The sequence below is a fragment of the Lissotriton helveticus genome, chromosome 10 (assembly GCF_964261635.1).
Source record: "Lissotriton helveticus chromosome 10, aLisHel1.1, whole genome shotgun sequence".
Lineage (NCBI taxonomy): Eukaryota > Metazoa > Chordata > Amphibia > Caudata > Salamandridae > Lissotriton > Lissotriton helveticus.
Window position 1 is genome coordinate 818,499,351 of NC_136071.1, and position 16,920 is coordinate 818,516,270.

A 16,920-nucleotide genomic window follows, 5' to 3' on the forward strand; every position below is an offset into this window, starting at 1 on the left:
TCTTGTAATAACAGAGCATCTGCCCCAGCTCTCTTAGCAAATCGAAGGACCGCCCCCCGCTTCACCTTGTCCAACATCCCCCGCACATTCCAGCTCAAAATACGTAGTGTGCCTGGAGCTACCCACCCTCCCTGTTCAACAGCAGACATGTGAAAGTAGTACTGTATAGGCAGCATACAGCTCGAGGGCCTGACCTGCAGTGATCAAAATGCAAAAACAGCAGCAATAGAAGCGCACTCAAAACCCCCAACCCCAAACCGAACCCCCAACACCCCCCCACTTCCTCCCACCCCGCACCTCCCAAACATGGAAGCACCTGTCGCGGACGGATCGCGGCCTAGTCCCCAACGGGGGACCAAGAACCACCCCCTCCAATGGATCCCCTGAGAACGCCCCATAACAAGGAATCTTCACCCCTTCCCACCCACTCCTATGGGGCAGGTACCCAGCCCAATACATTGCACCTGAGCATCATGAATAGAAACACACAGTTCAGAGGAAAAGTTTGAGCCGTCATTTCACCACGTGCGGCTGTTCCTGCTCTGGGCCAGGTTGTGGAGACGCCGATCCCACACGGGAGGTACGTGCAGATCTCGATCTCCTACGGTGCCACCGCTGACTCTGTAGACCCTCCTGGGCCACTGCACTCGAGGAGGAATCGTATTCGCCGCCCGGGGGACCATTAACTCTGATTTTCACCGTCTCATCTGTCCATTGGAACACCTCCGCCGGGGAGACGAAGAATAGCGTGCGGGACCTGTATATAACTAGCAGATGCGCTGGGTAGAGCAAAGCTTACTGAAGCTTGAGGCCCCGGAGATGGGCTTTGGCAGCAAGGAATGATTGTCTCTGCTGCTGAACCATCTTCGTATAATCCGGAAAGATGAGGATAGTGGCGTTGCCGAACATGAGAGGAGCCTTCACTCTCGCCTGCCTCAGAATGACATCCCAGTCCGAATAGTTCAAGAATTTGGCTATTAGCGGCCTCAGATGCGAACCAACAGGGGGCCTCTGCATAAGGGCCCGGTGGGCCCGCTCCAACACGAAACAGCGGGAAAGGGCATCCGCGGGGAGCCAGCCCTCCAACCACTGGGCCAGGAAGCGTTCCACATTGTCCCCCTCGTATCCCTCCGGAAACCCCACAAAGCGTATGTTGTTCCGCCGTGCCCGTCCTTCAGCATCCTCCACCTGCATGGCTAGGTCCTTCTGAACTTTCTCCATCGCTACCACCTTCTTCTTCAATGCAGACACTTCACCCTCCACCTCGGAGATGCGGCACTCCGCACCGGTGATCCTCTCTACCGCGTACCGCAAGTCCTGGCGGAGCAGCATTACATCAGCACCCACTGCCCCGATTTTAGCGTCTAACATGTCTCTGGACTACGTAATTGCAGCCAGCAAGGCTGCGTTGTCTGGAGCTTGAGACTGTGAGCCCGTGGCACTAGTCGCCGGGCTCGCTTCCGTGAATTTGTCTAGTGTTCCCTGCTTAAAATGGCCACCTCCCGCGCGGTCGCGTGTCATGGCGGCCGTGCCCGACCCGGCCGTGGTCGCCCCAGAGACTGTCACTGTCCGAGGCTAACGGACCAGCAGGGCCCCAGGCAGGCTGACCGACCCACCTCCACCGCCTATAGGCCAGCCGGGCAAAGCTCCTCAGGATGGAGAGGAAGGAGAGGAGTCGCAGGACAAGGCACTAGGTCGCTGCCACACCAGGGCCGTAGAATGAGCCCCCAGCCACGTCACCGAGACCCACGGACTGGAGATCCAAGGGTAATGACCCCAATGGCAGAACAGGCGGGCCTCCACCCAAGGCCCGCGCGTGGGGCGTCACAATCTCCCGCCGGGGTCCGACTCGACCCCCGAGCCTCACCACCAGAGAGCAACACCAGGCCACGAACAGTGGGAGGGAGGGGGGGAGAAGGGCCGCGCCCCAGTATCACCCCCGAGCCCCGAGCTCACCACAAGCAGAAGGTCGCCTCCAGGTCCGCCAGCAGCCACCACCAGCACGAATAGTCGGCCAAGTCCCAATCCAGGGGGGGGCGCCGGGGGAGACGTCCTGGCCCCGGTCTCTTCGCCAGGCCACGACGGGACCAAATCCGTGCCACAAAATGGCGGCCGCGGCTCCAGGCCGCTGCAGAAAGGGGCCTCGTCCGCCCCGCCTGGACACCTCCTCTCTCCGGCCGCTGCTCCCAGCACGCCCCCGCCGCCACTCCTGCAAGGGTCCCGGGCGCGCTCGGCTCCACAGGCAAGGAGCGAGAAACAACCCACCAGCGCCTGCCCAGCGGCCTCACACCAGCTGCAGGCCCCAGTGGGTCCAGCCGGTCCCGGGAGAAATTTAGGCCCTGGCTTCATCGTCCGGCGGTCCCACAGGCCCCTCCGCTTCTCGAGGCCGCGCTCGCCGCTGGGGGTCCACAACACCAAAGCCACGGGACCGGAGCGTGTCTACAGGGTCCACGACTCTTCACGAGGCAGCTGCGCCCACAGGAGATGCTCAGGGCCAGGATAAATCAACAGGATAGCCGGTGGCTGGTCGGAGCTCCGGCTCTACACGACCGCCATCGTTGCCAGCTAGGCCACGCCCCCCGTGATGATGATTTTAGATTGTTTATAGTGTAAATTTTAAGACACCGGCCTGGAGAGAATAGCAGGCCACAGCACTCCAGTAAGATTTCTTGTAACTGAGAATGGAAACTGTGAAGACACTATAACATTTCTGCAATGTATCATTTTCTAACTGTTAATCCAGCAGTGGAGAAAGTGGAATTGGAGGAAAGCATCATGGGCCGGCCCATGATTATTTTCTGTGGGTTTAATTTTGTCTTCTGTAAGTAAATCGCTCCCAAGGACATAGCGCTAATGATAGGGCATCGGGCTGTTTCAACTGTATTTCTGAGCATTTCTTCGCTATTTTATTTTTATTGATACTGTTACTTCTTTCCACTTTGCCCACGGACTTTGGAACATAAGCACAATGCAAAAGATGACAATGGTCTATTCCTAAGACAAACTGCCTGCACTGATGCTGACAAAAATTGTGTCCCGTGATCACTGCTGATTCAGTATAGTATTCCAAACCGAGGTATAAAATCTCTGAATAACCACTTAGCTGCAATGATGGCCTCTGCACAGGCTACAATACAAAAAGGGTATGCCATTCCTATTCAGTGATACAGGTAACAGTAGATCCAAGTAGCACAACTGTTCTCACTCAGGGTAGGAGAAATGATTCCTCCTTTTGCAAAAAGACCCTCATGCACCCAAACCATTAGGGGTCTTGCATCATCATTGGGTCTGCTCCTTATCAGGTTAGCGTTGCAATACCCAATCGGCACCCATGATGGGGCTCTTTTGACGGAGATCTTTTTTCCTTTTGCCGTTGGGTGCAGTGCGTGTGAGGGCCCTAGTGAGTGTAGATGTAAAGATGTAGAAAAAGTGAGGCTAAAACAGGAATTAGTGGTCCACTCAAAACAACTTTCATGAATGTGGTCACTATCCTGATTAAAATTGATACGGCGCACACTCCTGCTCTAAGCTTTTAGGGTTGTGCGCTTGAAAATCAGGCCAACATGTTTCTTGCCTTGGGTCAAGTAGACGGCAATTCTTCAGGACCTAAATGTGATCGATCTACACTTTTTGGTGGTGGTACTAACATAGTAGAAAATCAGTGACCACACATACAGCACCCTAAAAAGTGGTACCTCTAGATCTATAATGATATGTGTGTTCTGGACTCCAAAGCACATCACCATGCTCGCACTTCAATTTAAGTTGTGAAAGAATTATTTACACGTGTTTTCTTCAAGGTATCTCATGTATTTTTGAATTTTGGCTATTTCATTCATAGTCTTCTCATATGTTAAATTGATAATATCACAGATTTTCATTCAAATTTGAGCCCAATGCATTTCGGGCGCAACGCCCTTCGCACTTCTTAAATATTTTGGAAGAATGCAAGAACTCATTCACGAAAGACATGATCATGGCTACAATAGACGTGATGTATTTATACACCTCTATCCCGCATGACTTAGGACTGACACCAGTGGAAAGCCTTTTGGTACATGACAATAAAAGAAAAGAGCTGATGTTGTTTTTGATGGAAGTAATCCATTTCACGTTATTCCACAGTTACTTCACATGGAAAAACAAATTTTACGTACAGTCATCAGGTACATCGATGGGCAATTGTGCCGCACCGACCTACGCGAATATATTCATGCACCGATTCGAATTAGATTACATCTTGAACAACTAGCTATGGTCACAAGATCTAATATTGTACAAACTATATATTGATGACATTTTTATCCTGTGGAAAGGATCAGAGACCAATCTTGAAATAGCAATACAGCAGTTAAACACTATAAATGAGAGAATACAATTCACTTCAACCATCAACAAACAACAGATATCCTATTTGAATGTACTAATTTCAAATAAAGAAGGAATCATTGAAACTAGTGCCTTTACCAAAACAATGGATAGAAATAATCTCCTCCATTATCAGAGCTTTCACCAAACAACTCTTAAAAAACATTTACCCTTTTCGCAATTACTGAGGATTAAAAGAATAGCATCTACAGAAGGACTATATCATAAACACAAAAACAACACTTTGAATAAATTCAAAAAAAGAGGATATCCTCAAACCTTACTGGATGCCGCAGCAGAAAGGGCTGACAAACTACAACGAAAACATTTGTTGACCACAAGTATAAAAAATGATGAAGAGAGAACTGTATTCATTTCTAAATTCTCCACCAGAAGTTATCAAATTAAAAATACAATCTTGAAACATTGGCCACTCTTGACATTGGAAGACGACTTCAAAGGAATTTTCAAGAACCAAGATAGGTTCGCATATGAGAGAACAAAGAACATTAAAGAACTAATTAAAGAACAGAAGAGAACTAGTGAAATAACCCGCAAAGGTACTTTACCTTGTCACAATTGCGGGAATTGCAGCGCAATAATTAAGGGCAACACCATCAATCATCCCACAAAGGGTACTCCAGTAAAAGTAAAGACTACAGGGACTAGTGACTCGATTAATGTGATTTACATGTTGAGATGCCCTTGTGGCTTATCATGCGTGGGTAAAACCCAAAGAAAAATCAAGACTAGAATAATCAAACATAAAAGTAACATTAGATTAAAAAATATGAAATTTACTATTGCAGTACATTTTAATAAAGCCAGACACAATCCAAGTCAATTAAAAATTTTGCATACTGGAGAATGTGAATATCATACCACGACAAGATAACAACAGCCATTTATTGAGAAGAGAAACCTTTTGGATACATTTCTTATGGAAGTTGCACCCTATGGGGCTCAATGAAAAAATGGATTTAAGTTGTTTTTTGTAAAAAGCCCTGTATTGTGATGAGAACCATGTTAATTGAAATCACAAGAACTATGGACATGTATTTAGTATTTTGTATTTTGTACTTTCATTGTATGTTTCCATAATTACACAGACCAATGAGGTGCACACTTCCCTCTATATTCACACACCCATCACCATTTGAGTTCACGTTTTTGCGTTTACATATTTTGATCACTTGCGCAAGCATTTCCGTACACTTCGTGCACGATAGTCTATCTTCCACTTCGGTACACAGCTGTCTTCCATTTCCGTGCACCACGTGATCGAAATCCGATACACATAGGAACACATCGCGAGAATTCAGACACACCCGGAAGACGCGAGAGGAACGAAGCGCTTACTCGTGTATCATACCCCCCGGTAAGATGTAGAAACCGCGTGTCGGTTAATAGTTGCAGTTATATGTACACTGCACAAAATTGTTTCAGTGACTTAAATACCGTTCTATTCATATGGGATGTTATCCTTCTCATCCTATCTTTAGATTTGAACCTTGTTACCTCGCCCGACAGGTCAGTTCCAACGTGATATTCACTTTTGTTTCCAGTGCACTTTCTCACCATTGCTTTAGGCTATGGTTGATGAGCACCCGGCATCACATAGGATACGCTTGCCTTACGTGAGTACATGATCAACCTCAATACACGAAAATTCGACACTACTAGTTTTCTTATTCACACATGCACTTTTTACACTGGGTGTAATAATATTATTTACTGTTTGAAGTGTGGCTAATGTTTGTTTATGACGATTCAAATATGTACTAGTGATTATTTCATTATATGCTTATAGATGACACAAAGTCCCCCGACAAAGGGCGATGCGCACGAAATGCATTGGGCTCAAATTTGAACGAAAATATGTGATATTATCAATTCACCATATGAAAAGACTGTGAATGAAATTGCCAAAATTCAAAAATAAATGAGATACCTTGAAGAAAACATGTGTAAATAATTCTTTCACAACTTAAATTGGAGTGCGAGCATGGTGATGTGCTTTGGAGTCCAGAACACACATATCATTGTTGAAATTTAAATCCTCTTGCCCAGAAGGATTACCAGCTCAGCACCACTCACCCTGATAAATAGTAAAGAAAGTGAATATTTTGCAAAAAAGACCGAGTGCGACCCCACATACCGATTGGCACATACCTCTAGATCTATATCATACCCGAATTGGGTCAGCAATGTTTGGCAACGTGTACAGGCAGGTATCAACACTGAATAGTGCACTGAATAAAGCTATTTGAACTGAACTGAACTGAATAGTGCAGTGTCGTTTTTTGATTATGTCATGCGGTGGACGACCTACCCCTTACTCTGCCGGTTCCGGGCACATGGATACAAATTCACTTATCCTGGAAACAAATATAGGATGACAAGAACAAAAGAGTAATTTGCATATTTGGGCATCTGAATAAAGTCTACCTGGAAATACACAAAGCGGCCCCAAGGGGGTGAGCAGGAGGGTTGGCCTTGACCTCTTTTCCAACATAGTGTGACAGGTAGATGGCACTGGTTTGGCAATCATTTTGGGCTATGGAAGAAAAAATGCCATTAACTAATGTGTTGCAGCATCACACATCATGCCCGTACCAACATGGGCTGTTCCATTATATCACCTGAGAAGTAGAAATGTTGGTATGACCACACGCCCACTGCTGTCTCTCCATACCTCCTCATGGTCTCTTTTAAACTGCAGCTTGACCCGGAACGGTTTTCATTTTCATAAGATTGCAACTACAATTTAGACAAATCTTATCAAGTTGGTACTGGAAATAGATCAGTTCTTGTAACATATATAGTAACCTTGGCAGTTTTAGACAAAAGAGCATTCTTAGCATCGGAATCGACTAGAGATTTGCCCCTTGAGAGAGCATCATGAGGGTTCTGGTGTGTTGTACAATTCACCTGTCATCTTTCATGGTAGGTTAAAAGCTTTTGAACATATTTCCCACTCATAATGGGAGTTCCGGCTGATGTTAAGAAACCGCTTTGTATCCAGGAGCCCAAAGTCATCCATCACTTTAAACACATACTTTAACTCTGTGTTTACAGTAACACTTCTTAGCCAGGTTATAGGCTTGAGTGAGAGTGACAAGTTCTGTGACTTGAGTGGATTTCACCGTTGGTACTTCGCAACTCTCTCCGATTTGGGACACAGTACATACAGTAGAACCAGCAACTAGGCATTTCTCTTTTGGGACATGATCCTTCCATAAGATACGTTAAGTCACAGAAAATGATGGGCACATCAGTCATGCCAATAAGGGTTTAGTAATGTGGGCAACGGCCAGGATCACAGTCATGGGGATGGATCCCCAGCCTCACTATTTATTATTATTATAGCAAGTTCTAATATCCAATGGCTACTCCATTACAGAGTGTCCACGTGCTGATCAAGATTAAACAAGAGTGGGTCTATGAAACTCTAGGGAGTAAGATTTTTCCTAAACAGCCAATTTTTGAGTTGCTTCCTAAAGACTAATTCTGCTGCCTCCTGTCTTAGGCATATAGGTAGAAAATCCCACCTCTTAGCTGCCTACCTCACTAGTCGGCTTTAGTGAGGTAGGATTCAAAGCAGGACAACAGACTAAGGTAATATGTGAAGCACACAATACTATTTCATCAGTCACTTGAGAGATGTTGGCTTTTTACAGTAAGGAGGTGCATAACCACAGAATGGGGTATGGCAACAACTAAAGAGGAACTCAAATGTCAAATGTATTTTTATTTTATGCGTTGTTAACAAAAACCTTTACAAAAAACGAAAGCACATTAGCTTTGAAAACATAATACAGGATTAGGAATCTGCAGCCAATGCACAGTTTAAAAAAACATGATTTCATTAATGGCAAATATAATTTAAGACATAGATTTATACGCATGATGCCAAAGTGCTGGCACAGTTAACACCGTGTGCAAGTCTGCCAAAAGTGGCAAAGTGGCATAGCACTGAGAAATGGACCAACAGATGTTCATGGGCAACTACTCAAATTGAGACAAAATAATTAACTTATTCTCAAAGTGTCATAGCACTGAGATGTAGGTCAGCAAGTATAAACTGATGGACCAGTTCGTTGGCATCAACTCAGTGAAGGCGGGAGCCCTTTAACTGCAAGGTCTAAAAATTGTAATCACCTGGGAGTTAAGCCTGATATTAGCCCCATAGTAACATTCTATTACAGCTTGTCTACAACCGCGCCTTCTCAAGGAATTAAAATGCGAATGCAATAAAAGTTTGCACTAAGGGAGAAGAGCCAGACAAATCCAGATGACATGCAGTACTTATTCTTGTGCTTGATGGCACCATCTGCACATTAAGTCAGGGGTGTCGCCAACCACCTGGGCATATAGTCCAAGGATGGAAAAACCCCAGACGCTGGGACATGACGAGAGCCTTAAATGATTTTGAGTTGCAACTGCCCAGGAACTAACTATAGGTGTTTGTCGTAGTCGAAGCATGACTGCTCTTGGCAAAAGTGTTTTTTTTAATCTTCCATGAAAGATAACCGGTGCGAGAAGTTATTGATTAGATTTTTTAAACCCTGCGAAAAAGAGGGGCAGATCCCATAGCTATTGTGCATGGAGTACTATCAAGCTACTAGTAAGAAAATCTCCCCAAAACGATTTTCGGTCAGAGTTTATTATTTCTTACCAAAGTAGGTAGAGGGAGGGCAAGCATTTATTTAATTTTAAAAATAATTTTACTAATGCGCCTTGCCTGCTGTTGGTTCACGAGGCCAAACTCAAGTCGGATTTCGGGAGGAGAGGCGCGAGGAGGCAAACAGCAGAGCTACTAGAAGATTTTAAGATGGAGTGGTTCCAATAGCTTCATATTTATACTCTATAACGTGGGAAATGTTGACCTTGTCTAAATGCCAAGGGTAGGACTTTGATTTGTTCCTTCTGAAGGGTGACCACCTATGTATTTTTTAGGTTTAAAGCATTTTATTGCATTTTCATAAACAGGGAAAACAATACACACAATGAATACAGTCGTCATAAGGATGCGATGCATGGTCTCTGCTCCAGGTGCGCATATAGTTTTCAAACCTTACAGTTAGAACATGTTGTAGAGCCACTGGCTAGGTGTGAGGGCAGTGACGATAAAGTTCAAAACCAACAACCCCCTCCCCCAACTCCCCCCTCCCCACCCTCCCTCCGAACCCCCTCCCCCCTCCCCCTGTGCTGAGCGGATGTCTTACACCTTCATCACCGCTGGGGTGAACCACACCTCACATCACGTTCTTCATGTAAGCTAACTAGGGAAGCAGGCTAGTCAGGGACGTTAGCTGCATTAGCCTGAGATATCGGGGACAAGTAATTTCTGTGAATTCCGACTGTAGTAAGGTAAGGAAAGGCTGCCACAGTTCCTCAAACTTATCCATCTCTCCAGCCACCGTGAGGGATAGTTTCTCCATTCCCAGAACGTGCCATAACCTGTGCAGCCAGCCTATCGTGGTAGGAAGGGTGGTGGTGCGCCAATGTATGAGTATGTTCTGAATCGCTGAGCCTAATGCGATCGCTATCTGTCTACCCCTCCTGGACCTTAGAGGATACATCAAGCCGTTAGGTAATCCTAGCAGAACATAGGCTGGGAAGCGAGGCAATTCAATGTTAAAGCTCTGGTCTATCTCATCTAAGATTTCCTTCCAATAGGGGCCCAACAACGGACAATCCCATAAGATGTGTGTGAGTGTGCCAGTCTGTCCGCATTCGCGCCAGCAGGTGTCCGGGATGTTATGGTTCATTTCATGCAGTCGCTGAGGTGTAGTACCAATATGTGGATATCTTAGTGAAGGTTTCGGAGAGCCCAGTGTGATACGCCGAATGACGCGCCCGGTAGGAGATGTCGGCCCACTCTTTGTGGCTCAATTCCCTCCCCAACTCCCGCTCCCAGCGATTCCATCCGGGGTTGTGGATGTGGAAAGGAGGGGGCTGTAAGAGTCGGTATAGGTCTGAGATGAGCTTGGCGTCCGAAGAACGTGTCGCCAACCACATCTCGTATGGAGTGAGTTTCCGGTCGGCCAGATCCTGCACTTGCGGCTGAAGTGCCCAGTGGCGGACCTGCAGGTACCGCATGCGTTCAGTCTCGGGCAGGTGGTAATCCCGTCGGAGGTCTTGGAATGACACGGCCCCTTCCGGACCGTATACGTGAAACAAAGCGCAGCATCTGGCAGCCCGCCAGAGCGAGAATGCGCCAGGTTCCATCCCTGGCTGGAAGTCGGGGTTCCCAATCAATGGCGTAAGTGGCGACGGGAAGGTGGTAAGCTCATGCGTAGCAGCCACGGCATCTACACTCTGAGCGGAACCTGCGTGACAAAAGACGCATAAAGATTGGGAGGGCGGTGAGCTCTGCGCATGAAGGGTATCTCCTGTAGGGTCCTGCCCGCCACCGCCTGGTCCTGAAACAGCCAGTGTCTGTCAGATTCCCATTTGCTCCACTCCACTAAATACCGTAATTGCGCCGCCTGAAAGTACTTGTGGAGGTCCGGTATGCCAAGTCCACAGGACTCCGGTGCCAGCGTGGACAAGGCTCTTCGGAGTCTGGGTTTGCGGCCTTGCCAGACAAAGCGTGCGATGTCGGCCTGAGCTTGTCGGATCCATCCCCTCGGCGGCTGAAGCGGCAGGGCTCGAAACAAATATAGTACCTGCGGCAGGAGAGTCATCTTCACCGCAGCGATCCGTCCCAGCAACGACAATGTGCCCTTGTTCCAGCGGGACAGTTCCTCCTTTATCTTCTTGCCCAACGTTGCGTAATTAGCCGTCACCATGGCAGGCAAGGAGGGTGCTAGTAAGACGCCCAAATATGGGACCAGATCTTTAGACCAACGCATGGGGAAAAGGCTCTGTAACTCAAGCCTCGTTGTAGTGGATAGCGAGATATCTAGGGCTGCCGACTTCCTCATATTCATCTTGAAACCCGCTCCCTTGGCGAAGGCGTCCATCTCGGCAATGCAAGCGTGGAGCGCCTCCCTCGGGTCCTCAAGCATTAAGATCACGTCATCCGCATACAAGCTGATGGTGTGAACGTAGCCCCCCATCCGGACGCGAGTCACCTTCGGGTTCTGGCGAATCCTCTGGGCAAATGGTTCCATGTAGAGAGCGAAGAGTAGCGATGACAGTGGGCACCCTTGTCTGGTTCCCCTCTCTATCGCGAATTGGTTGGAGCTGCACCCATTCACCCGCACCACCGCAGAAGGGGATCTGTAACAATTAAATATGTAGGCACGGAATTTCTCACCTATACCCAGTTTGCAGAGCACTTTCTCGAGGTAAGACCAGTGCACTCAGTCAAACGCTTTCTCCGCGTCGACCGATAGCAGCATGCGTTCCCCGGGAATACGGGAGGCTTTCTCTAGGATGTGTATCACCCTCCTAGTATTGTCCACCGTTTGCCGACCAGGGACAAACCCTGCCTGATCCGGGTCCGCTAAGCCTGGCAGATGTTGCGCCAGACGCTACGCCAGGATTCCCGTGTAGAGCTTGAGGTCCACATTTAGCAGTGAGATCGGCCGATAGGAGTCGCATTCAGTCCGGTCCTTCCCCGGCTTGGGGATAACCGATACTGTTGCCCGAAGCAGATCCGGAGGGATAGCCCCCGGCTCCGAAAAGGAGTTAAAGAGCCGCGTCAACAGTGGCGTCAGTTCCTGGCAGAACGTTTTGTAGAAAAGTGGGGTGTAGCCGTCAGGACCCGGGGCTTTCCCGTGTTTGAGTCGGGAGATAGCCGTAATCACCTCCTCCGGCCGAATGTCCCGTTCTAGGTGTTCCGCCTGTTCCTGGGCAAGGGTGGGGAGTTCGACCGATGCGAGGTAATCAGCCTCGGCCAGTGCCGATGGGGGTTCGCCCGTGTATAAGTCAGCGTAATAGCGACTGAATCTGTCCGCAATCTGGTGGTCCTCCGTAACCGTCGTCCTGCCGGGGACCGACAGTTCCGTTACCCGCTGGCGCTGGTGTTTCACCCGAAGTTTATTCGCAAGCAGTCGGCCGCACCTGTCACCGCCAGTGTAATACGCGTGCTTCAGGCGCAACGCCGCATATTCCGCCCTGTCCATGTCTAGCGCGGAAAGACGTTTCCGGGCAGTCTTAAGCTGTCTCCAGACTCTGGGGGCCCCCGTCCTCTGATGCATCTGTTCCAGTTCCCACACCTTAGTCGTAAGCTCGTCCCTTTTTTGTTGTCGTTCTCTATTCTCCGCGGAGGAGATGGCGATGAACTCACCACGGAGCACCGCCTTCAGTGCGGCCCACTGCGTCGCACGTGTGGTATCTCCATTGTCGTTGTGTGCCCTATACTCAGTAATCGCGTCACGTATCTGTTTCACCACCGGCTGCTTATGCAGCAGGGTATCCTGAAGGCGCCAAACCCCCCTGGAGGGAGACACCGGCGGCAGCTGAAAGGAGCCCGACACCGGGGCGAGATCCGACAACGTGAGAACCCCCATATCGGCAGCCGTCGCTAGTTCGGCAAGCGGTCCGGTAACGAGGAGATGATCTAGTCTCGCGTATGTCTTGTGCGCGTGGGAGTAGTAGGAATAGGCCTGGGTAGTAGGGTGGAGGCGTCTCCACAAATCATGCATATCGAGATCGTCCAAGCGGGAGTTACTCAGCTGTGAGAACTCCCCAGTGTGCGGGCGTCGCTGCGTAGATCTATCTAAGATCGAATTAAAGACCATATTTAAGTCCCCCCCAATTATTATGTGTCTGTCCGGTGTGGTCGCGATGTCTTCTAGGGCCGAGTGTAAAAACTGGTCCTGGCGGTCATTAGGGCTATAGATTGAACCTACAGTAAACAGAAATCCCCCCAACTTGACCCTGTAAGCCAGGAGCCTCCCCCTCTGCTCCGCAACCTTATGCAGGACCTCTCCCTTAAACTTCCTAGACACTAAGATTGCAACCCCCGCTGTCTTGGTGGTCCCTGAGGAAAAGAGCTGTACCGGGAATTTCGGTGACCTCATCCTAAGGCAATCTCGGGCTAGGAGGTGGGTTTCTTGTAAGAGACAGATGTCCGCCTGGGTGTTTTCAAGTAGGGACAACATCGCTCTACGTTTGACCGGGTTGTTCAGTCCCTTCACATTAAGGGTAACAATCTTAAGGGTCATGAACGGTCAGTCCAAGGGTAGCGCTTAATGAACCTGTGTCAGCAGTGATCGCCATGTGTATTGGCGGTGTAGACCCCAACAAATGCAATAACCCAAGAGCCCGCCACCCGCCACTCCGTACCTGCGGTTTGAGGTCAAGGCAAAAACAGTAGCACAACACGACAGCACAGTACAAACCCCGAATCCCCCCCCAAACGTCCCTCAACCAGCCCAACTCCCCGCCTCCCTGCACCCCAACTGGAGGCTCACCCTCCCCTCGTTCCCCCCTCCACAGGCCCAATCGCCCCTCTCCCGCACCCCTCCCATTCCCCCAACTCCCCCCCCCTCCCCCTCCAGATCCCCCAACACTTCCTGAAAAATTGTCCCAGTCATGTCCTATCCGGACAAGTCCGTGGTAGTGTATTGAAGTGGACGTCCAGCCACACCTGTCCTCCCTCCGCACCCCCCCCCGCCCTCCAAGATCCCAGCCCGCAAAAACAGCAATGCTATGTCGGTCTCCCCCCGGAGCAAACTCACGCTGTCAGCGCAGCACTTTCATGCATCACAGTGTCTCTAGATGCCGCCTGGATGGCGCTCGCCATATCGGCCCGGATGGTGGGCGAGCTTGGGCGCTGGGATGTCACTGATGTTCTACGCCTCGAGACCCTACGCCACCCGTCCTCCGTGGCGCATCTCCTACGTGGCGTGGTGGAGCCCTCCTCCTCCGCGGTGATCCCTAATACCTCACACGTGTCCTGTAGGGACTGCAGCTGATGCACTTCACCGTTCCACTTAAATATAAGGCGGAAAGGATGTCCCCATGAGTAGGACGTGTCATGTTGTTTTAGAAAGTCCGTCGCTATTTTAAACGCTTTACGTTTTTGTAGAGTGATCGTGGACAGATCTTGGTATAAGGCCACCGGGTGCCCTCGGAAGGTCAGTGAGGGTGTTTTCCGGGCCTCCGCCATGATTCGCTCTTTCAAAGGGAAATCGGGAAGAAAGGCCAAGATGTCCGGGGGTGGGGCATTGACACGCCTCTGGGGTCCCACTCTGTGTGCTCTGTCGATCCTTATCGGGAAATCCGCTGCCTCACCCAAAATGTCTCTGAAAAGTTCCCGTAAGTATCCCGCCACATCTGATCCCTCTTCCGTCGATGGAATTCCCCGGACCCATATGTTATTCCGCCGGGAGCGGTTTTCCAAGTCCTCATTATGTGCCTGGAGGTCCAGCTGTTGTTCCCTCAGGCGCAAAACCTCTTGTTGTAGCTGCGTGATTTCCTCGTCCTGCCGTTGTGTAGAGCATTCTACTGTGGCCACTCTCTCTCCCAGACCATCCACCTCTCTCCGGATTTCACGGACTTCCCCGGCCACTTCCTGCTTTAGTGTTTGGAAATCCTCACGCAGCGTGCCGAAGAGCGATTCCAAGAAAGACCTGGTGACTGGCGGTTCATTGCCCCCTGCCGATTGAGAGCCACTCGCTGCACCTGGAGATGGGTGATTTCTGTCCCCCTTGGGGTGCGATCTGCCGAGCATATCGGGGAATGTGCGCTCAGTCTTTTTACCACCTCTCTGGTTCGCCATCCCCTCTGCCGGGCAATCCAGAAGACCGGGGGGATCGCGGAGTCTCTGGTCGCCACCTCCGCCGCTGTCGAGGGGGGACTCACAGCTGTGGAACGTCTGCAGCAGCCCACGTGCAATGTCCCTGGGCCTAGACCTCCAGTAAGACAGCAGGGTCCTTATTCGACTCCGCTCCCCTTATGTTTGCCAGCCCCTAAGTTGCGACCTCGGCCGAGGCAGGCTCAGTCCCTTTGGCCGCTCCCAGTCTAGACAGCCAGAGCGACCACGGGCGGGCACCCCGGCTCCAAAGCTCACCCCGCTTCGAGTCTGGCGGCCCTTACTGTCGTTTTCCGGGATACCGGGCAATGCCTCCCACCGGCGTAGCAGTGGCTCACAGAGGGGGTTCCAGGCTTAGTGTCTCTGGCGTTACGGCCAAACCCACTACGGCAGGTCCCTGCTCTTCCCCCCGGGTTCACTCAGCGAAGGCCGCAGCCACCGACACCAGGCAACGTGCTGCCTGGCCCTCCAAAGGGCATTGCTTGGGGGACTTCACCTTCACCCTTGGGGTCCCGGCTTGCTCCGATTCCTCGCAAGCCTCCTCCTCACCTCTTGTGACGTCTCTGGTTGGGGCCTGCACCACCACCGGTCCGCTCGCGTCGCTCGGCCCCTTCACGGCCGCAAGACTCCACTGCTCCGGGCCTCTGGCACGTCACCCGTCACCCCCGGGGAAGGCACCCGGAGTGGGTCCCAGGATCCCGTCGTCACCAGGACTCGTCGCTATGGCCCTTGGTCACTCTGCTATCACCAGATCGTCCACCTCGCCGCTCCAGGTCTTCCGGCTCGTTCCGGACCAGGCCGCAGCCGCGGCCTCGAGCCTGTCTCCGGGGGTGGGGCGACTCGGGCGGTGTTTCGCTTCGCCTCGGGCGCCGGTTCCACTCCGTCCTGGGCGCAAGCTGTCTCCGCTGCGGCGCCTCGGACGCACCTCCACACTGCTCTGTAGTGGGCCCCCAAAAGGCTCCGGGGACAACGCCACTCCCGGCCGAGTCTGGCCTCAGACTACCGCCGTACCCCCGTCTCGGGGCCTCGATGTCCCAGCCTCCGGTATACGGCGCGCAGAAGAGCTGCGGAGCCAGATCTCGGGCTATGAGCCTACCGACAGCTCCCCACACCTTCCTGGCACTTTCAAGCGGTAGAGGGGGGGAGAAGAGCTATTGTAAGGGCTCAGGGCCTGGACGGGTTCGGGAGCTCCGGGAGAACACGTCCGTCTACTCCGCCATCTTGGCCACGCCCCCCCTATGTCTTTTTTAAAGTTTATTTCAAGATGATTTTCAGTGATGTAAATAAACTTTGAGAGTATTTAGCAGTCTTTGAAAGCCGACTGTGGTCTGACCTAGGAGTACGTCATCGCCTGCATAGAGCATGCAGCCTAAGTATTTCCCTGCTAATTTTGAAGCATGAGCATCGGAGATGAAGATATTGAACAAAACTGGGGCGAGCACACAGCACAGATTCAAGTCAAGGTTCGTGTACACCTTCCTATTTATATGGGTTTCGTCACCTGGTTTGATTTTATGCATGTTAGGGTGGAGCCTTCGGACTGCTGTCAGGAGTTTACATGGGAACCCCAAATTTACTAATTTCCGCCAGAGCAGTGACTTGTCCACTCGGTCAAATGCTGCTTTGAGGTCAACAAAGCAGGAGTGCAAGGTTCACTTTGTGTCATAAGCCTTGTTGGCTATCACTACAAGGGCTAGAGAGTTTGTTAATCTACCCATGCCAGAGTGAAAGCCAGTTTGATTGAGTGGAATCATTTTCTGGGCATCTGCTCAAGCTTGCAGGTTTTTCAGTAAGAGACTGGCAAAGTGTTTTGTCTTATTGTCCAATAGTTTGACAGG